The sequence below is a fragment of the Gorilla gorilla genome, chromosome 10 (genome assembly GCF_029281585.2).
Source record: "Gorilla gorilla gorilla isolate KB3781 chromosome 10, NHGRI_mGorGor1-v2.1_pri, whole genome shotgun sequence".
Lineage (NCBI taxonomy): Eukaryota > Metazoa > Chordata > Mammalia > Primates > Hominidae > Gorilla > Gorilla gorilla.
In genome coordinates this window covers 149,495,151-149,516,625 of record NC_073234.2, presented here as the reverse complement: position 1 = coordinate 149,516,625, position 21,475 = coordinate 149,495,151, and the positions used below count along the sequence as shown (strand labels likewise).

General features: G+C 40.6%; 1 non-coding gene across 1 annotated transcript; it reads left to right on the top strand.

Moving 5' to 3' along the window:
* Positions 1-3,508: 3,508 nt before the first annotated feature.
* LOC129526073 (U6 spliceosomal RNA) lies at positions 3,509-3,615 on the top strand. Its single transcript, XR_008670684.1, has one exon. It is a non-coding gene; the product is annotated as a U6 spliceosomal RNA (small nuclear RNA).
* Positions 3,616-21,475: the final 17,860 nt, after the last annotated feature.

Here is a 21,475-nt window from a genome sequence, read left to right as displayed (position 1 = left end):
ACCAGGACTGTGTGTGACTCAACTCAAGCTCCTACTGCCTAGCACCCAGCCCAGTTTATGTTGCTGAATAAAAAAGATCAGCTAGTCCAAACGCCTCACTTTGCAGATGTTCTAATAGAGCCCCAGAGAGGTTAATTTGCCAGAAGCCCCACAGCTTACCGAGTGATCCATGACTTCTAGTCTATTCTTTTTTCTACTTCATACTCAGGACTCTGTTTTTTTCATGCTGCCATGAGCAATGCACACTGCCAGGAATAAAGCGAAGTTCTTGGTCCTCTAGAAAGGAAGAGGCATCTTCAGTATGAAAAGTCATCATCCTTAAAGAGTGGCATCAAGTACCAAATGCAAGTGTAAGGGTCATTCACTTGCTTCATACCACATATAAACACATTTTTAGTTTCAACATTTTTGTTTTTATTTTTGTTTTTGCAACCTTTGCTTCTTTCCAATAACTCAGGCAAGGCTCAGCCATTCCTACCCATCCTCCCCACACATGCATACCCAATTCCCAACTATGGTTGGAGGAGGCCAACAGGCCTTATTCGGGCTGGAGACTGAATGCTAAGCCCACAGCAGTGGGTTGTTAACCTCCTCACACTATGCCATCCCTTTTTCTGTCTGAAGGAAGAGGTCCCAGCAGGTACTAAGCTAGCATCTCCCCTTCCCTGACTGCTCCTAAACCCAGTTTCCCAAAATCCACGTACCCTGCCCAGTTAAATTCTATTCAAACAGAATCCACCAGAAACACATTCAAGATTATTTATGCTATTTTCCTTACTGGAGACTATGAAAAGACATTTCTCTTATTCATTTACTAATTCGACAAACATTTTAGCAGATACCTGTACTATGTGCCAGGCACTGAGCGTACGAGAACAAATAAATGAATCATGAAGAATGTATGCAGGGCTAAGGCAACTATGTAATCCCTTAGTAGTTTTTGTATCAGAATCCCCAAAGCAGAACTTTCTCATTCACCAACCTCTCCCCGCACCCCTCCCCCCACAAACACCAATATTTAACTCAAAGAGCATGTCGTTAATAGCTTTTTAATTAAGAGGAAAGTTTCTTTCAACATAAGCTGAATCTTTTGGCTGCAAAAAGGTGTTCTTCTTATAAAAATAAAAAAAAACAGCAGGTAGGTCTCTCATATTGATAGAAAGAAGGTTGATGGTGATGTATTCACTGCTTCCTTAATACCAGGAGGAAGGGCTGAATCTAAACTCAAAGTACGTGGAATGTTTTGATGTGAGAAGAAAGCAAAACATGTAAGACTCCATCAAAAATCCCGTTTGGAGGAGCTCAGAGGAGCAAGACATTTCTCCAAGACTCAGGTGCACAGCTAATATATCTGAATGAATTAACTCGGCTATGCATATTTTTCTTCCTCTCTTATTCCTAATGAATTCATTCATCTTGAAAATTTAATGACCCTAACTTAGTAGTGTTAAGCCAGGCTTCTAGAATGTTCCCTAGTATTCCAAAGCTCCTTCCTTGCTAATTGTAAAAAAGTTTCCTTTTCAATTTATAAAAAGAGACATCTTGGCTTCTCATTTCTGCAAATATGTCATTTTCGAGTGAGGAAACTGAGACCCAGAGTGCACAGCTAAGTAGCTCTAGATCCAAGACCCAAGCCTCTTAACTACAAATTGAGAATTACACTTAAAGAAGTCCATTCGATAACTGTATTCCTTGAAATTTACATAATAGTCTACCAATTATTAAGGGTCTATTATGTACTAGGTACTTTACATATTTTTTTCTTTTAAGCCTCAAGTAAAACCTCCAAGATAGGGGTCACTAATGGATGCTGTTGAAGTGTTTAAATAATACCATTATATAGCACTTAGGGTGTACTGAATACTTCCTACATATCATCTCCAATTTTCACAAAAACCCTGCAAAGTATCATCAACCTTGTTTCATAGATACAAGACCTGGGTCTCGGAGGGATAAAGCAACTTGCGAAGCTCACGCAGCTAGGACATGAGTAGGGCTGCATCCAGATCTCAAAGCCTGTGTGCTACCCCTGAAATGCTGCCCATGTAGGCAGCCATAGACCTATCTCAGCCCAAATAAATAGCATCAAAGACTCTTTCTCTCAGCGGGCCTATTGTACACCATAGAAACACTCCCCAGCATGAGGTAGCTAACTAGAGTGATGGTGCAACTGATAAGGTAGGTGACACTTCCAGGCAGGGCCGAGCTCTCAGCATAGTAGTGCCATGTAAGGGGACCTTGCATTATGGTTCTATCTGGGCCTTGGCTCGTCAGAGCCTGGAATTTCGCCCTAACATTTCATTTAGGGGTGGCCGGTATCCTTAAATTTTATTTAATTTTAGCTGTATCACAAAACAACTATCATATAATGATTATAACGATGATGATGCTGATAACTACCATTTATTGAGTCCTATGTCACATGATGTGCTTTATGTACTTTGTCTCTAATTACTATGGAGATTGACTTACCCACCTAAAATGAAGCCCATTTCTCTTTCAGGACACATCCCCTTGTTGAATTGTGGTGTTTAAGAGATTTTTTTTCAGAACTGTTGCAGACAGAGGTGAGTTCCTATCTCCTTCTGCAATTACCTGCTGAATATCCTTGAGTGAGAGGTCATTGCCATAAAAATAACTTGCCAAAAGTTAATTTTCCTTATGCATAAGTCGTTGTTTTAGTCTGTTCAAGCTGCTATAACAAAATGCCATGGGCAGAAATTAATTACTCATGGCCCTAGAGGCTGGAAGTGCAAAGTCAAGACACTGGCAGATTTGGAGTCTGGTGAGGGTCTGCTTCCTGGATCATAGATGGATGTCTTTTTCTGTGTTTTCACATGGTAAAAGGGGTGAGGAATCTTTCTGGGGTCTCTTTTATAGGGCCACTTGCTCTTTTAAATAAGGGTCCCACGGTGTTGCCAAGTGTACAAAAATAGCAGAAAAGCTAAAATCAAAATGTTGGACTAAGATTAGATGCAGGAAAAGATGTAGACAGGATGTAAAAAAACAAGTATGTAGAGTCATGAATGGCTCAAAGTCAGACACAACAGCATCACAAATAACAGTCTAAACACTGGTCATCTCTGAGATGTCTTCCACAGATTAATCTCACCCATTGCACACAGATGCTTCCATTTTATCTTAACATTTCGAGGTGATTCATTTTATTTTGAGGACCTACGTGTCATTCATTTTCTTCCACAGCTGCACCAACATACACACACATGCTCAAACATTAGTCTCAACCAAAAATTATATACACAAACAGACTGAAGCTGGGGATGCAGTCAGTCAGCCAGAAGTTGTTTGGTAAATTATCTATTCATTTGGAAGAAAAACAAAGTTAGATCCCTATCTCAAGCTACTGAATGAACAAAATTAAAACTCCAAAATGTAAACATTAAAAAAAACTATAAACATACGAGAGATGATACTTCAAGTTAGAGCAGCCTAAAAAGGTGGACAAATCCTCTCCCCGCCAAAACAAATATAAAAGTATAAAGTTGTTTTGCTCACTTCAGCAGCACGTGAACTAAAATTGGAATGATACAGAGAAGATTAGCATGGCCCCTGCACAAGGATGACACGCAAATTCGTGAAGCATTTCATTTTAAAAAAAGTATAAAATTGTTTAAACAAGCGTTTTAGGACTGGAAATCAACCAAAAGCAAATAATAAACTAAAAAGGGTCTATTCATGAAATCTACCCAAATGTCATATAAGAACAGCAAGAGTCTGAACTTACGGATTATTTCCTTCTATCATCTCACATCTATAGACATAGATAGATGAGTAGAAATTATCCTTTCTGCAGCCAGGCGAGGTGGTTCACACCTGTAATCCCTGCACTTTGGGAGGCCGAGGCAGGTGGATCACCTGAGGTCAGGAGTTCGAGACCAGCCTGGCCAACAATGATGAAACCCCACCTCTACTAAAAATACAAAAGTTAGTCGGGCATGATGGCGGGTGCCTGTAATCCCAGCTACTTGGGAGGCTGAGGCAGGAGAATCACTTGAACACAAGAGGCAGAGGTTGCAGTGAGCCAAGATAGTGCCACTGCATTGTGGGTGACAAGAGCAAAACTCTACCTCAAAAAAAAAGAAAGAAAGAAAGAAAGAAAGAAAGAAAGAAAGAAAGAAAGAAAGAAAGAAAGAAAGAAAAATTATCCTTTCTGAAGAACACAGAAAAAAAAGGCTGGAGAAAAATGATCAGAGCCTCAGAGACCTCTGGGACAACATCAAGCACACAAACATACATATAATAAGAGTCCTGAAGGGGAGGAGAGCAGAAAAAAGGTTAAAAAATTTTTTTTGAAGAAATAATGCCCTGAAAACCTCCCAACTATGCTGAAAAACATTAATCAGCAGGTTCAAGAAGCCCCACAAACCTAGGTAAGAAAAACACAAAGAGATTTGCACATCATAGTTAAATTGCTAAAAGCCAAAGACAATTTAAAAATCTTGAATGCAGTAAGAGAAAAATAACTCCCATGTACAGAAGAACAACAACATATTTAACAGCTGAGTTTCCATCAGAATCAATAGAGGCCAAAAGGCAGTAGAACAACATATTCAAAAGACTCAAAGAAAACAGTGTCAACCAATATGTCCAGCAAAATCCAGCATATAAACAGAACCAAAGACAAAAACCACATGGTTATCTCAATAAATGCAGAAAAGGCCTTTGACAAAATTCAACAGCACTTCATGCTAAAAACGCTCAATAAATTAGGTATTGATGGGACGTATCTCAAAATAATAAGAGCTATCTATGACAAACCCACAGCCAATATCATACTGAATGGGTAAAAACTGGAAGCATTCCCTTTGAAACCTGGCACAAGACAGGGATGCCCTCTCTCACCACTCCTAGTCAACATAGTTCTGGCCAGGGCAATCAGGCAGGAGAAAGAAATAAAAGGTATTCAATTAGGAAAAGAGGAAGTCAAATTGTCCCTGTTTGCAGATGACATGATTGTATATCTAGAAAACCCCATCGTCTCAGCCCAAAATCTCCTTAAGCTGATAAGCAACTTCAGCAAAGTCTCAAGATACAAAATCAATGTGCAAAAATCACAAGCATTCTTATACACCAATAACAGACAAACAGAGAGCCAAATCATGAGTGAACTCCCATTCACAATTGCTTCAAAGAAAATAAAATACCTAGGAATCCAACTTACAAGGGATGTGAAGGACCTCTTCAAGAAGAACTACAAACCACTGCTCAATGAAATAAAAGAGGATACAAACAAATGGAAAAACATTCCATGCTCATGGATAGGAAGAATCAACATTATGAAAATGGCCATACTGCCCAAGGTAATTTATAGATTCAATGCCATCCCCATCAAGCTACCAATGATTTTCTTCACAGACTTGGAAAAAACTACTTTAAATTTTATATGGAACCAAAAAAGAGCCTGCATTGCCAAGTCAATCCTAAGCCAGAAGAACAAAGCTGGAAGCATCCCACTACCTGACTTCAAACTACACTACAAGGCTACAGTAACCAAAACAGCATGGTACCGGTACCAAAACAGAGATATAAACCAATGGAACAGAACAGAGCCCTCAGAAATAATACCACACATCTACAACTATCTGATCTTTGACAAACCTGACAAAAACAAGAAATGGGAAAAGGATTCCCTATTCAACAAATAGTGCTGGGAAAACTGGCTAGCCTTATGTAGAAAGCTGAAACTGGATCCCTTCCTTACACCTTATACAAAAATCAATTCAAGATGGATTAAAGACTTAAATGTTAGACCTAAAACCATAAAAACCCTAGTAGAAAACCTAGGCAGTACCATTCAGGACATAGGCATAGGCAAGGACTACATGTCTAAAACACCAAAAGCAATGGCAACAAAAGCCACAATTGACAAATAGGATCTAATTAAACTAAAGAGCTTCTGCACAGCAAAAGAAACTACCATCAGAGTGAACAGGCAACCTACAGAATGGGAGAAAATTTTTACAATCTACCCATCTGACATAGTGCTAATATCCAGAATCTACAAAGAACTCAAACAAATTTACAAGAAAAAAAAACCCCATCAACAAGTCAGCAAAGGATATGAACAGACACTTCTGAAAAGAAGACATTTATGCAGCCAACAGACACATGAAAAAATGCTCATCATCACTGGCCATCAGAGAAATGCAAATCAAAACCACAATGAGATACCATCTCACACCAGTTAGAATGGCGATCATTAAAAAGTCAGGAAACAACAGGTGCTGGAGAGGATGTGGAGAAATAGGAACACTTCTACACTGTTGGTGGGAATGTAAACTAGTTCAACCATTGTGGAAGTCAGTGTGGCGATTCCTCAGGGATCTAGAACTAGAAAAACCATTTGACCCAGCCATCCCATTACTGGCTATATACCCAAAGGACTATAAATCATGCTGCTATAAAGACACATGCACACGTATGTTTATTGTGGCACTATTCATAATAGCAAAGACTTAGAACCAACCCAAATGTCCAACAATGATAGACTGGATTAAGAAAATGTGGCACATATACACCATGGAATACCATGCAGCCATAAAAAATGATGAGTTCATGTCCTTTGTAGGGATATGGATGAAGCTGGAAACCATCATTCTCAGCAAACTATCGCAAGGAAGAAAAACCAAACACCGCATGTTCTCACTCATAGGTGGGAATTGAACAATGAGAACACATGGACACAGGAAGGGGAACATCACACACTGGGGCCTGTTGTGGGGTGGGGGGAGGGGGGAGGGATAGCATTGGGAGATATACCTAATGTTAAATGACGAGTTAATGGGTGCAGCACACCAACATGGCACATGTATACATATGTAACAAACCTGCATGTTGTGCACATGTACCCTATAACTTAAAGTATAATAAAAATATATATATATATAAAGAAGCTAAAATAAATTCATTCAAAGATATAAAAAAACAGGCCGGGCACAGCAGCTCACGCCTGTTATCCCAGCATTTTGGGAGGCCGAGGCGGATGGGTCACTTCAGCTCAGGAGTTTGAGATCAGCCTGGCCAACATGGTGAAACCCCATCTCTACAAAAAATACAAAAATTAGCTGGGCGTGGTGGCAGTCACCTATAGTCCCAGCTACTCTGCAGACTGAGGCACAAGAATCACTTCAACTCCGGAGGTGGAGGTTGCAGTGAGCCAAGATCGTGCCACTGCACTCCAGCCTGGGTGACAGAGCGAGATTCTGCTCAAAAGAAAGATGAACAAAAACAGAATCTGTAGCTAGCAGAACTGTCCCATGAGAAATACTAAAGGAAGACTTTCAGGTTGAAAGAAAATGGTACCAGAAAATGAATCCGCAGAAAGAAATGAAGAGCAATGGAAATGATAAATATGTGGGTTAGCATAAAGGGCTGTATGAACAGGGAGTTTGTTTTAAATGTTCTGTTTAAATATATATTTATAGATTATGTAAGTTCATATGATATATATATACATTTTTAATATAAAATAGTTTAAAATGTTTAAATATTATATGACTGCATAAGGCAATCACTCTATCACTGTTCTGTCGGATTTATGGCATATATAAGTATAATAAATATAGCATTAATGGCTCAAAGAATGGGGAAGTGGAGCTATATTAGAACAAAGTTGTTATATTTTTCAAAATTCCCAGCATTAAGCTAAAGTAGATTGTGATAAGATATGTATTATAATCCCTAGAGTAACTACAAAGAAAATTAAATTTCAAAATAGTTAATAAAATAACCTAGGACTTAAAATGTCTCACACTTAAAAAAAAAAAAAAGGATGTGTTTAACACAAGAGAAGGCAGCAAAATAGGATGGGGGGAAAAAAGACATGGGACATACAAAAACAAATAGTAAAATGGCAGATGTAAATCCAAAGATATCAACAATTAAATTAAATGTAATGGATTAAACACTCCAATCAAAAGGCAGTCATTATCAACATGTACGAAAAAGCACGGTCCAATACAGTCGTGTGCTACACCATGACATTTCAGTCAATGACAGGCCGCATATAGGACGGTGGTCCCATAGGATTATAAAGAAGCTGAAAAATTTCTGTTGCCTCGTGATGTCATATCTGTGGTAACGCTGCAGCACAAAGCATTACTCATGAGTCTCTGGTGAAGCTGGTGTAAACAAATCTACTACCAGTCATATAAAAGTATAGCCCACATAATTGTAGTTGCAGTCTCTAATGCTTGATAAAGATAATAAATGACTACGCTACTGGTTTATGTATACACCATACTATACCTTTTTTTGTTGCTATTTTAGAGTGTACACCTACTTATTTTTTTTAACTGTAGAGCAGCCTCAGGCAGGTCCTTCAGGAGATATTCCCAAAGAAATTATTGCTGTCATAGGAAGTGACAGCTCCGTCCATGTTACTGACCCTGAAGACCTTCCAGTGGGACAAGATGTGGAGGTGGGAAACAGTGATATTGATGATCCTGACCCTCCCTGTAGAGCCCTAGACTAATGTGTGTGTTTGTCTCTTCATTTTTAACAAAGAAGTTTGAAAAGTAGGAAAAAAAATTACAAATTTTAAAAATAAATATTGAATAAGGCTATAAAGAAAATACTTTTGTACAGCTGTACAATATATGCTTTAAGCTAAGTGTTACTGCAAAAAAGTCAAAAAGTTAAAATATTAAAAAGGATAAAAGCCAAGCTTGGTGGCTCATGCCTGTAATCCCTGCACTTTGGGAGGCCAAGGTGGGCAGATCACAAGGTCAGGAGATTGAGATTATCCTGGCCAACATGGTGAAACCCCATCTCTACTAAAAATACAAAAATTAGCTGGGAGTGGCACCACGTGCCTGTAATTCCAGCTACTCAGGAGGCTGAGGCAGGAGAATCGCTTGAACCCAGGAGGCAGAGGCTGCAGTGAGCCAAGATCACACCACTGCACTCCAGCTTGGCAACAGAGCTAGGCTCTGCCTCAAAAAAATAAAAGGGTATAAATTTAAAAAGTTGTAGTATGTAATGTTATTTTATTATCGAAGAAAGAAAACCATTTTTAATCAATTAAGTGTAGCCTAAGTGTACAGTGTGTATAAAGTCTGCAGTAGGGTACAGTAATGTCCTAGGCATTCACATTCAATTACCATTCACTCACTGACTCACCCAAAGCAACTTTAGTCCTACAAGCTCCATTCATGGGAAGTGCTCTATACAGGTGTTACATTTTTTATCTTTTATATCATATTTTTACTCTATCTCTTCTATCTTTAGAAATGTTTATATACACAAATAGTCATGATTATGTTACAATTTCCTGCAGTGTTGAGTACAGTAACATGCCGTACAGGTTTGTAGCCTAGGATCACTAGGTTATACCCTATAGTCTAGGTGTGTAGCAGGCTATACCATCTAGGTTTCTGGAAAGGTACATTTCTCAAAACATCCCTGTCGTTAATTGACACATGACTACATAAGCTGTCTTCAAGAAAAGCACTTTTAATTCAGACAAAAGTAGTTACAAAGTAAAAGAATGGGGAAAATATAGCTGGCTCATGCCTGTAATCCCAGCACTTTGGGAGGACCAGGTGGGCGAATCGCTTGAAGTCAGGAATTCGAGACCAGCCTGGCCAACATGGTGAAACCCCATCTCTACTAAAAATACAAAAATTAGCTGGGCCTGGTGGTGCACACTTGTAATCTCAGCTACTCAAGAGGCAGGAGGCTGAGGCAAGAGAATCGCTTGAACGTGGGAGGCAGAGGTTGCAGTGAGCTGAGATTGCACCAGTGCACTCCAGCCTGGGTGACAGAGAGAGACTCTGTCTTAAAAAAAAAAAAAAAAAAAAAAAAAAGAATGGAGAAAATATATGTAAATCATACAAAATGTTACCATAAGGGAGTTGAAGTACTTATGTTAATATCAGAAAAAAATAGAATTTAAATCAAGAAATATTGGTAGGGATAAATAGCAACAATATTTCATAATGATAAAAGTATCAAAACATCAGAAACATAAAACAATTATAAAGACATAGGCATTGAATAACACATACATGCAGCAAACATTGACAGAATGGAAAGGAGAAATGGACAATTTAGTAATTGTAATTAGAAATTTTAAGTCCCTTCTCTAAGTAACTGATAGAATGGCTAGGCATAAAATGAATAAGGATATATAAATCTTGCACAACTGTCAACCAACTTTACCCAGCTAACATATAGAATGCTCCCACCCAACAGCAGGGTATACAGTCCTTTCACATCCACATGGAACATTTTCCAGGATAGAGCCTTTGCTGGATCACGAAACTAGTCTCAATAAACTTAAAAGGATTGAAGTCATCTGAAGTATGTCCTCCAACCCTGATGGAACTAAATTGAAAATTAACGACAGAAAGAAATTTGGTAAACCCTCAAACATTTGAAAAACATACTTCTAAATAACCAAGGAGGCCAGGAGCGGTGGCTCATGCCTATAATTCCAACAATTTGGGAGGCTGAGGAGGGTAGATTACCTGAGGTGAGGAGTTCGAGACCAGCCTGGCCAACATGGCGAAACCCCATATCTACTAAAAATACAAAAATTAGCCAGCATGGTGGCACGCACCTGTAGTCGCAGCTACTCAGGAACCTGAGGCAGGAGAATTACTTGAACTGGGAGGCAGAGGTTGCAGTGAGCTGAGACTGAGCCACTGCACTCCAGTCTGGAAGACAGCATGAGACTCCGTCTGTGAAACCCCGTATCTACTAAAAATACAAAAAATTATCTGGCATGGTGGCACACGCCTGTAGTCACAGCTACTCAGGAGGCTGAGGCAGGAGAATCACTTGAACCTGGGAAGTGGATGCTGCAGTGAGCCGAGGTCGTGCCATTGCACTCCTGTCTGGCCAATAAGAGCAAAACACCACCCCCCCCCAAATAAAATAATAAATAAATAAATAATTTAATAACCATGGGTCAAAGAAAAAAAATCATAAGGTTAATTAGAAAACATTTCAAACTGAATGAAAACAAAACCACTGAAATCTCTGAGGGTAGCTAATGCAAGGCCTAAAAGAAAGTTTATAGCTTTAAATGCTTAAATTAGAAGGAAGAAAGATCTATAATCCATAATCTAATCTTTCACTTCAAAAGGTAGAAAAAGAAGGGCAAATTAAACCCAAAGTAAAGTGAAGGAAACAATAGCGATCAAAATACAAATCAATAAAATAAAAACAGTAAGGAAGAAAGTCAAAAGCTGATTATTTGAAAAGAGAAATACAGTTGATAAAATTTTCTCTAGACTGACAAAGAAAAAAAGAAATAAGACATAAATTATGAAAATCAGGAATGAAAAGGGAATGTAGCTACTGACCCTACAGAAAGGATTTTAAGAGAATACTATGAACAGCTTTATGCCAGCAAATTACACAACATAGATGAAATGTATAAATTCCTAGAAAGACAAAAATTACCAAAACTGACTCAATCAGAAATTTAAAATCTGAGGAGACTGATAACAAATAAGAAATTGAATTAGTAACTAAAAGTCTTCCCACAAAAAAAAACTCTAGACCCAGATGACTTTATTGGTCAATTGTATCCAATATTTAAGGAAGCATTCTTGCCAATCCTATACAAACTCTTCAGAAAATCTGTGTATTTGTTTATGAGGGCTGCCATCACAAAGTACTGCACTATGTGGCTTAAACTATGGAAATTTACTGTCTCACAGTTCTAGAGGCTACAAGTCCAAGACCAAGGTGTTGGTAGGTTGGTTCCTTCCAAGGACTGTGAGGGAAGGGTCTGTTCCAGGCCTCTTTCACTGGCTTGCAGAGTCATCTTCCGCCTGTCTTCACATTCTCTCCCCTCTGTCTGTGTCCAAATTTCCGCTTCTTACAAGAACACCAGTCGTATTGGATTGGGACCCACCCTAAAGACCTCATTTTAACTTGATTACCTCTATAGAAACCTCATCTCCAAATAAGAGCACATTCTGAGGCACTGGCACTTAGCATTTTAACGTATACATTTGGGAAGGAGGGCACAGTTCAACCGATACCAATAGGTGAGGAGGAAATATTTCCTAACTCATTCGATGAGGCCAGTATCATTACCCGGATACCAACACAATACAAAGATATCAGAAGTAGGAAAAACTATCAACTAAAATCTCTCATAAAAATAGATGCAAAAACTCTTTAAAAATAATACTAGCAAACTGAATACATAAACATATATTTTTAAGTACCCACCATGACAAAGTGGGAATTACCCCAGGAAAGTAAGGTTAGATTAACATCTTAAAATATATTAATATTACATACCATATTAATAGAATAAAGAATAAAAATCGCATGATTATCTCAATAGATATAGGAAAATCATTTGACAAAGTCCATGATAAAATAAAAAGAACTTTCCACAAAGTAGAAAAAAGCAGAACTTCTTCAACTTTATAAAGAGCTTTTCTCAAGAAACCTGTATCTATGTGATATTTGATGGTGAAAGACTGAGATCAGAAACAAGACAAGCATGTTCATTCTTAACACTTCTATTGAAAATTTTACTGAAAGTTATAGCCAGGGATAGACTGGAAAAAAATAATAAAAGGCATCCAGACTGGGAAAAAAGAAATAAAACTGTCCTTAATCACAGAAGATGTGTGTAGAAAATCTGATGGAATCTATTTTAAAAAACCTGCTAGAACTAATGAGTAAGTTTAGGAAGGTTGCAGGATATAAAACCAATATAAAAAATCAATTGTATTTTATATGCTAGCAATGAACAATCTAAAATGATATTAAGGAAAAAAATTGCACTCACAATACAATAAAAAATAATAAAACACTTGGGAAAATATCAACAGAAGAAGTGTAAGACTCATACACTGAGAATTTCGAAACAATGTTTTGTGAAGATCTAAATAAATGGAGAAATATGTTATGTTCCATGGCATTTTATTATATTTATAGCATAGTTTTATTATAGTTATAAAATCAGTTTTTTTTCTTTTTAATGGAGTTCTTTTTCAAGTTTGATTTTTTCTTTTTTCTTTTCTTTTTTTTTTGTGTGTGTTTGTTCGTTTGTTGAGACAGGGTTTCACTCTGTCACCTAGGCTGGAGTGCAGTGGCACGACCTCAGCTCACTGCAACCTCCACCTCCTGGGTTCAAGCCATTCTCCTACCTTAGCCTCCAGAGTAGCTGGGACTAAAGGTAGGCACCACTACGCCTGGCTAATTTTTGTATTTTTTTGTAGAGACAGGGTTTCACCATGTTGGTCAGGCTGGTCTCGAACCCCTGACCTCAAGTGATCCACCCACCTTGGCCTTCCAAAATGCTGGGATTACAGGCGTGAGCTACTATGCCTAGCCCCGAATTTGATTTTATTATACCAATATTATCTTCTCCCCCTCCCACAGTTCCCCAATCACTTCTCTACACACTCTGGTCTGGCACAGTTTCAAATTTGTGGAGTTGATATCTGGGGCTCCTACTGGAAGTAGGATAAAAACAGAAGGAATTTGGCACGGGGCTCCTCCATCTTCCACACATGCGGCATTTGTTCTGAGAATGTCACCTCCCTCACAGTGCATGTCAGAATGGCACGCCAGCATGGGCCTCTGGTCTAGCACACAGAAAGGGTAAAAAGTACACATGGTGACCATTGTCACTTTGCAGATTTCCTGCCTCCCACTCACAAGTCTGAGACCAGTTTTGCTACTGTTGCACCGCTAACCACAGAAGCCAGAAAGGGAAACTACTTTCTTTCTTTTTTTTCTTCTTTTTTTTTTTTTTGAGATGAAGTCTCACTTTGTCGCCAGGCTGGAGTGCAGTGGCACGATCTCGGCTCACCGTAACCTCCAACTCCCTGGTTCAAGCTATTCTCCTGCCTCAGCCTCCCAAGTAGCTGGGATTACAGGCATGCACCACCACACCCAGCTAATTTGTGTATTTTTAGTAGAGACAGGATTTCACCATGTTGGCCAGGCTGGTCTTGATCTCCTGACTGTGTGATCCACGCGCCTTGGCCTGTCAAAGTGATGAGATTACAGGCGTGAGCCACTGCGCCCAGCCAGGGAAAATAAGTTTTCAATAGAGAATTTTCTATTAAGGAAGAGAGTGTTCTTTCAGCAAAGACAGGCTTTAGCCACACCTGTTTTTATAAGGATTTGAGGGGAGGGAAATATGCCAAGAGACAACTTCAGAAGTTTATAAAGACAAGAGCGACCTCTCCAAAACAGCTAGGAGAGTGGGTCTTTAGTGGTGAGGTCTTCATCTCTGTCTGATCTCTCTAGGCTGAAGGACAGATGTGAATTTGCTGTGAAGGCATATTCTTCTCAAGGACACTTACCGTCTGTTTCCTGGGGATAGGAAGGTAAGTCATCAGTGTCAAGAACCTTACTGGTAAAACAATAAAACAATGTATTCATTCGGATTTGTGCTCTTTAAGTGAGAGGGGTTCTAGAACAGCCTTTCTGTCTGGACCCCTCGATGGTAAACCATCCCGTGTGAGGTCTGCTCTTTACTGTGTGGACGAGGCCAGGGCTGTCATTTGACATCCGTGGCCACAGCCCGGAGTCGGCCAGCTCCGGTGCGATTGTACTTAGTACATCAGTAGTCACGAGAAAACTGGCTAAGAAAACACGGAGCTTCAACTGGAACAAAATGTTATACGTGCAACACCCATGACCGTGTGGCTGTTTTATCCCCATTGCTCCTTTCTTTTCTGCAGAAGGTTCTTTTTAAATTTTAACGTATATTTGTCCAATTGTTTGGTAATGCATTTCCATGTTTTCAGAAATAGTGAATCAAATCTGGACTGGAACAACACTCCCTCACTTACCTCCTGCACCCAGAGCCTGCCTCGCTGTGGGAATGCCCCATCCTTGGTGTCTTAAAATTTGCAGAGCGTCTTTACTTGTACATGAGACATGTACATATACAGAGCAAAAATTCTACATGACCTCACTTACGTGTGGACTCTAAAAATGTCACACTCACAGAAGTGGAGAGTAGAATGATGGTTACCAGAGGCTGGAGGGAGGGGCGGGCAGGGAAAGGGGAGAGGTTGGTCAATGGGTACAAAGTTATCATCAGTTAGAAGGATTAAGTTCTGATGCTCTATTGCACCGCGTGATGACTATAGTTAATACTAATGTATTGTGTATTTGAAAAGACCTGAAGGAGAGGATTTTCAATGTTCTCACCACAAAGAAATGGTAACTATCGGAGGTGATGGATATGCTAATTAGCCTGGTTGTATCATTCCCCAGTGTATATGTGTATCAAAGCATCACACTGTATCCCATAAATACATGCAATTATTTTTTAATTAATTTTTTTTAAAAACTTAGGCCAGGCTTGGTGGCTCATGCCTGTAATCCCAGCACTTTGGGAGGCTGAGGAGGGGGGATCATTTGAGGTCAGGAGTTTGAAACCAGCCTGACCAACACAGGGAAACCCCCTCTGTACTAAAAATACAAAAATCAGCCAGGTGTGGTGGCATGTGCCTGTAATCCTAGCTACTCAGGAGGCTGAGGCAGGAGAATCACTTGAACCCAGGAGGTAGAGGTTTCAGTGAGCCGAGATCACACCACTGTACTCCAGCTTGAGCGACAGAGCACAGGCTCTGTCTCAAAAAAAAAAAAAAAACCTAAAAACTTCAAAAATAAATGTGTATCTTATTGTCCCAAATGTTTCACACACCAAAAAACCATTCTGTTCTAAACCTTGTTTTTCTTTTCATTGAACAATAATTTTTGGAGAGCTTTCCAAAGCAGCACATACAGAAATTCATTTTTTGTAGCCCTATAGTATTTTATCTTTGCACAATTTATTTCAAAGCCTCTATTGAGGGACACGTGGACTGTTTACAATGCTTTACTATTATTAAAAAAAAAAGAATGCTGCAGTGAATTACCTTACACATATATCTTTTGCGTTGTATCTATGGAATAAATTCCTAGAAATAGAATTGGGAGAGATATACATTTGCAATAAATATCACCAGACTGTCCTTTGTAGGCTTTGGCTTATCACTTTATAACATAAAAATTTTTATAAGATATATCCTTACCTCATACCGTATAAAAAATTAACTCAAAATGAAACAAAAGCCTACATGTAAGAGAATACACAGGGATAAATCCTGATGATCTCAGATTTGGCAATGGGTTCTTTGTTCTGAGAATCCTGACTCCCTCACAGTGTGTGTCAGAAGCTCAAGCAACAAGAGAAAAACATAGATGAAATGAATTTCAACAAAATTTTAAACTTTTGTGCATTGAAGAACTCTATCAAAAAAGTGAAATGACAACCCACAGAATGAGAGAATGAGTTTGCCAACTGTATATATCTGTTCAGGGTCTGTCTAATATTGTCCTGTGATTTCCCAGATTTTTTTTTTTTTGAGATGGAGTCTCGCTCTGTTGCCCAGGTGGGAGTGCGGTGGCACGATCTCAGCTCACTGAAACCTCCACCTCCCATGTTCAAGCCATTCTCCCACCTCAGCCCCCCAATTAGCTGGGATTACAGGCACACGCCACCACACCTGGCTAATTTCTGTATGTTTAGTAGAGATGGGGTTTCACCATTTTGACCAGGCTGGTCTCAAACTCCTGAACTCAAGTGATTTGATCTCAAGTGATCTGCCCGCCTTGGCCTCCCAAAGTGCTGGGATTACAGGCGTGAGCCACTGTGCCTGGCCTTAAATTCTTTATGTCTATTTGGCATCTAGTAACTGCAAGGCCAGCAGACAAGTGTTTGCCTCTCTCCTTCAAGAAGGGGCATTCCCCTCCAAGGATGGGGCATTCCCACACTGAGGCAAGGCTGGGTGCAGGAGGCAAGTGAGGGAGACTTGTTCCCGTCCACGTTTGATTCACTGTTTCCAAAAACATGGAAATGCATTATCAAACAATTGTACAAATATACATCAAGTTGCCTGGAATTCTCCTTTCGTGTGCAGACAGGCTGATCCAAGTCTGTGCCTCCACCTACCTTCTATATAACTCTCACACACCAAACCAATACTTCCCTTATCCTAAATCATCCCAAGGCCAGGTTCCAGGCAACTAGAGACCACCCCCTATAGCCCAGGCTCACCCATGTTATTCAAAGTAGCCAGTCCTAAACTGATGGCCCGGCCCTGCCTTGCCTTTCCTGCAGAAACTCCAGTAAGGGCTATGGCCCATGCCTTCTCACTCATCTTTTGCCTCTTGACCATCCTAACGCTTTCGCTGTGGCCCTGCGTGTTGTGGCATGTCCCCTCCTCTCAGGAACTGTAAGAAAACTCTTCTTTCAGTAACATTGGCCTCTCCACATCATCATTCAGTCACCTCCATAAACTAAAATCCTGCCGTTACAATTGAGACAAGTATCCATAATATATAAAGAATAGTCACAACTCAACAATAAAAACACAACCCAAATCAAACATGAGCAAAGATCTTGAACAGACAGTTCTCCAAGGAGGATATACAAATGGCCAGCAAGCCCAGGAAAAAGATGCCCAACATCATTAGTCATCAGGGAAATGCAAACCAAAACCACCATGATGCGAACAATATGAATGTCATGAAGGCCGCTGAGCTGTACAATTAAAAATGCCTCAAATAGGCCAGGTACAGTGGTTCACACCTGTAATCCCCGCTCTTTTGGAGGCCAAAGTGAAAGGATTCCTTGAGCCCAGGAGTTCAAGACCAGCCTGGGCAACATGGGGAGAACTCAGCTCTACAAAAAATAAAAAATTAGCTGGGTGTAGTGGTACACGCCAGTAGTCCCAGCTATTCGGAAGGCTGAGGTGGGAGGATCACTTGAGCCTGGGAGGTTGAGGCTGCAGTGAGCTGTGACTGCACCACTGCACTCCAGCCTGGGCAAGAGTGAGACTTTGTCTCACAACAACAACAACAACAGGCTAAAATTATAACTTTTATGTGCTGCATATTTTACCACAGTAAGAAAAAAATAATTAAAGCATTGTGTTAGTCAGGGTTCTCCAGAGAAATAGAACCAGTAGAATTTGTTTGCTTGTTTATAAACTATTGATTGGCTCATCTAGAACCAGAAATACCATTTGACCCAGCAATCCCATTACTGGGTATACTATAAATCATTTTACTATAAAGACACATGCACACGTGTGTTTACTGCAGCCCTATTTACAATAGTAAAGACTCGGAACCAACCCAAATGCCCATCAATGACAGACTGGATAAAGAAAATGTGAGACATATATATCATGGAATACTATGCAGCCATGAAAAAGAATGAGTTCATGTCTTTGGAGGGTCATGGATAAAGCTGGAAACCATCATTCTCAGCAAACTAACATAGGAACAAAAAACTAAACACCACATGTCTCACTCATGAGTGGGAGTTGAACAATAAGAACACATGGACACAGGGAGGGGAACATCACACACCAGGGCCTATTGGGGGTGGGGGGAAAGGGGAGGGAGAGCATTAGGAGAAATACCTAATGCATGTGGGGCTTAAAACCTAGATGACAGGTTGATAGGTGCAGCAAACCACCGTGGCACATGTATACCTACGTAGCAAACCTGCATGTTCTATGCATATATCCCAGAATTTAAGTAAAATTAAATTAAATTAAAGAGATATTGATTGGATCACATCATTCTGGAGGCTAAGTCCCGCTGCGAACCACCTGTGAACTGGACCCCCAGGAAAGCCTGTGGTGTCCCAAAGTCCAAGAGGTGGAGAATCAATAGTGTAGATTCTAGTCCAGGTCTTAAGGCCTGAGAACCAGGAGTGGTGAGGGCTGGAGAAGATTGATGTCCCACCTCAGTAGTCAAGCAGAGTTAATTCAACCTTCCTCTGCCTTCTTGTTTTATTCAGGCCCTCGGTAGATTGATAATGCCCACCCATGTTGACCATCTTCTTTACTCAGTCCAACCATTCAAATGCTAATCTTTTCTGGGAACACCCTCACAAACACACCAGAAATAAGGTTTAACCGACCAGCTGGGTATCCCATCACCCAGTCAAGTTGACACATAAGAGTAACTATATCAAGCATAGACCATAAAAACGAAACCAAAACATCACAGTGATACACCACTTCGACTTACGAGTAAGGCTGTGTGAAAACAAGAAAGCCCCTAAAAAACAGAGCATAACAAATGTTGTTGAGGATGTGGAGAAACTGAGACACTCATACATTGCTGGTGGAAAGGAAAAATGGTGCAGCCACTGTAGAACAGCTGGGCAGTTCCTCAAGACATTAAATACTGAGTTACCATTCGATCCAGCAATTCTACTCCCAGGTATATATCCAGGAGAAATAAAAACGTGTCCACACAAAAACCTGAACACGAACATTCACAGCAGCACTATTCATAATAGCCAAAAGGTGGAAACAACCCAAACACCCAACAACTAATGAATAGATCAACAAAATGTAGTTTGTCCACACAATGGAGTATTATTTGGTCATAAAAATAGGCCAGGCGCGGTGGCTCATGCCTGTAATCCCAGCACTTTGGGAGGCTGAGGCGGGTGGATCACTTGAGGTCAGCAGTTCAAGACCAGCCTGGCCAAATGGGGAAACCCCGTCTCTACTAAAAATACAAAAATTAGCTGGGCGTGGTGGCGCATGCCTGTAATCTCAGCTACTCAGGAGGCTGAGGCAGAAGAATAGCTTGAACCTGGGAGGTGGAGGTTGCAGTGAGCCGAGATCAAGCCACTGCACTCCAGCCTGGGCGACAGAGCGAGACTCTATCTCAAAAACAAACAAACAAACAAAACCCGTAAGATTCCAACCTTTTGGGCTCAGCAATTACACTCCCAGAAGTCATGCCTCAAATGCACTTTTCTGTCTTCTAGGTCTTTTCTCCTCTCTGTCCTAATCTCCTCTCCATGCCTCTAGTGATGCCAATAAATGGGTAATAATTCCCTTAAACTCCGTGGAATTAATTTCTTTTTGACTACAGGAATTCACAGTTCAAAACAAAATAACCCCAGATTCCTTAATAAATAGAAACCTTAAAGTTCCTTCTAAAAAGATTCACAGCTATAAAAGTAATAAATGAATCGCCCAAAATACTGCACTGTGGGTCGGGTTAATAATCCTACTGGACAGGAGCTGGCATGACTCAGTTTGGGCGGCCGAGCCCAGACATCAGCATATGTGCTACTGTAGTGCCCTCTTCTGGCCGAATACAAAATCAAATTTATGTGGCCGCTTTTAGTCAAGTTTTCCATAGCTGCTTACAGGCACTGAGTTTCCTGCGACTTCCTGTTTATTGCCTCTGCTCTCCTCAAGTTCTCAGCTTTTTCTTGCATCAGCTAGGCTTGCCTCCTCCTCCTCAGGGAAGATCAAGATCCCCTGACATTCCTAATCTCAGCTCCCAAGATTTGCCCCTTCCACTACCCTGTTTCCTGGCTGTTTGCACCATAGCCTCCCACCTTGAGTAAGTCTAGTTCCATCTGTTCTCTCTTATCTATCCGCCTCCGTACTGGCCATTTACCATGTGCCAACATTGCATCTGGGCCTCTGCACTCACGACCTACCTGTCGTTCCCTCACTCACTGCCCCATCTCACCTACACTTGCCTGAGCACTCTCCGTTGATTCCTTGATCCGGGTTTTATAAAATGAGGTCTGTGGACAATCTACATTCTCTCCACCTGGCTGCTTGCTACCGGGCAGATTCCTGAGCTCCCTGAATCAGACCTTCTGGAATCCTGGAACCCGCATTTATAATAAATACCCTAAATAATTTTTATGTACATGCACACACATACACACAAACACACACACAACATAAAAACCACCCTGGGCTGGGCACAGTGGCTCACGCCTGTAATCCCAGCACTTTGGGAGGCCGAGGCGGGTGGATCATGAGGTCAGGGGATCGAGAACATCCTGGCTAACACGGTGAAACCCCGTCTCTACTAAAATACAAAAAATTAGCCGGGCGTGGTGGCGGGCACCTGTGGTCCCAGCTACTCGGGAGGCTGAGGCAGGAGAATGGCGTGAACCCGGGAGGCGGAGCTTGAAGTGAGCCGAGATAGCGCCACTGCATTCCAGCCTGGGTGACAGAGCGAGACTCTGTCTCAAACAACAACAACAACAACAACAACAACAACAACAAACACCCTGATGTTTTTGTTTGTTTGTTTTACTAAGCCATATTATCTTGTCCAGAAACTTGCCATGGCTCCAAGCCATCTAAAGATTTAAATGCAAAAGACTCAGATTGGCTTTCAAGGCTTTTGGTAAATTGTTTTATATATTTTTTGTCCTTTCCTGTAAGAGGATTATATTTCCCCTTTCCCAGGGATGGCAGGCATGGCCAGGTGACTTGCTTTGGCCAATGAAACGTGAACAGCTGTAACATATGCCACAGTCAAGCGGACACTACGAAAACCATTGAACAGTTCTCCCATATTTTCTTTCCCTTGGCCAGAATTGATGATAACCCAGATCGAAGCTGCTTCTGCAGCCTGACCCTAGAACAAAGGAGCCATGGAGCAGAGCTACAGATACCCACAAGGG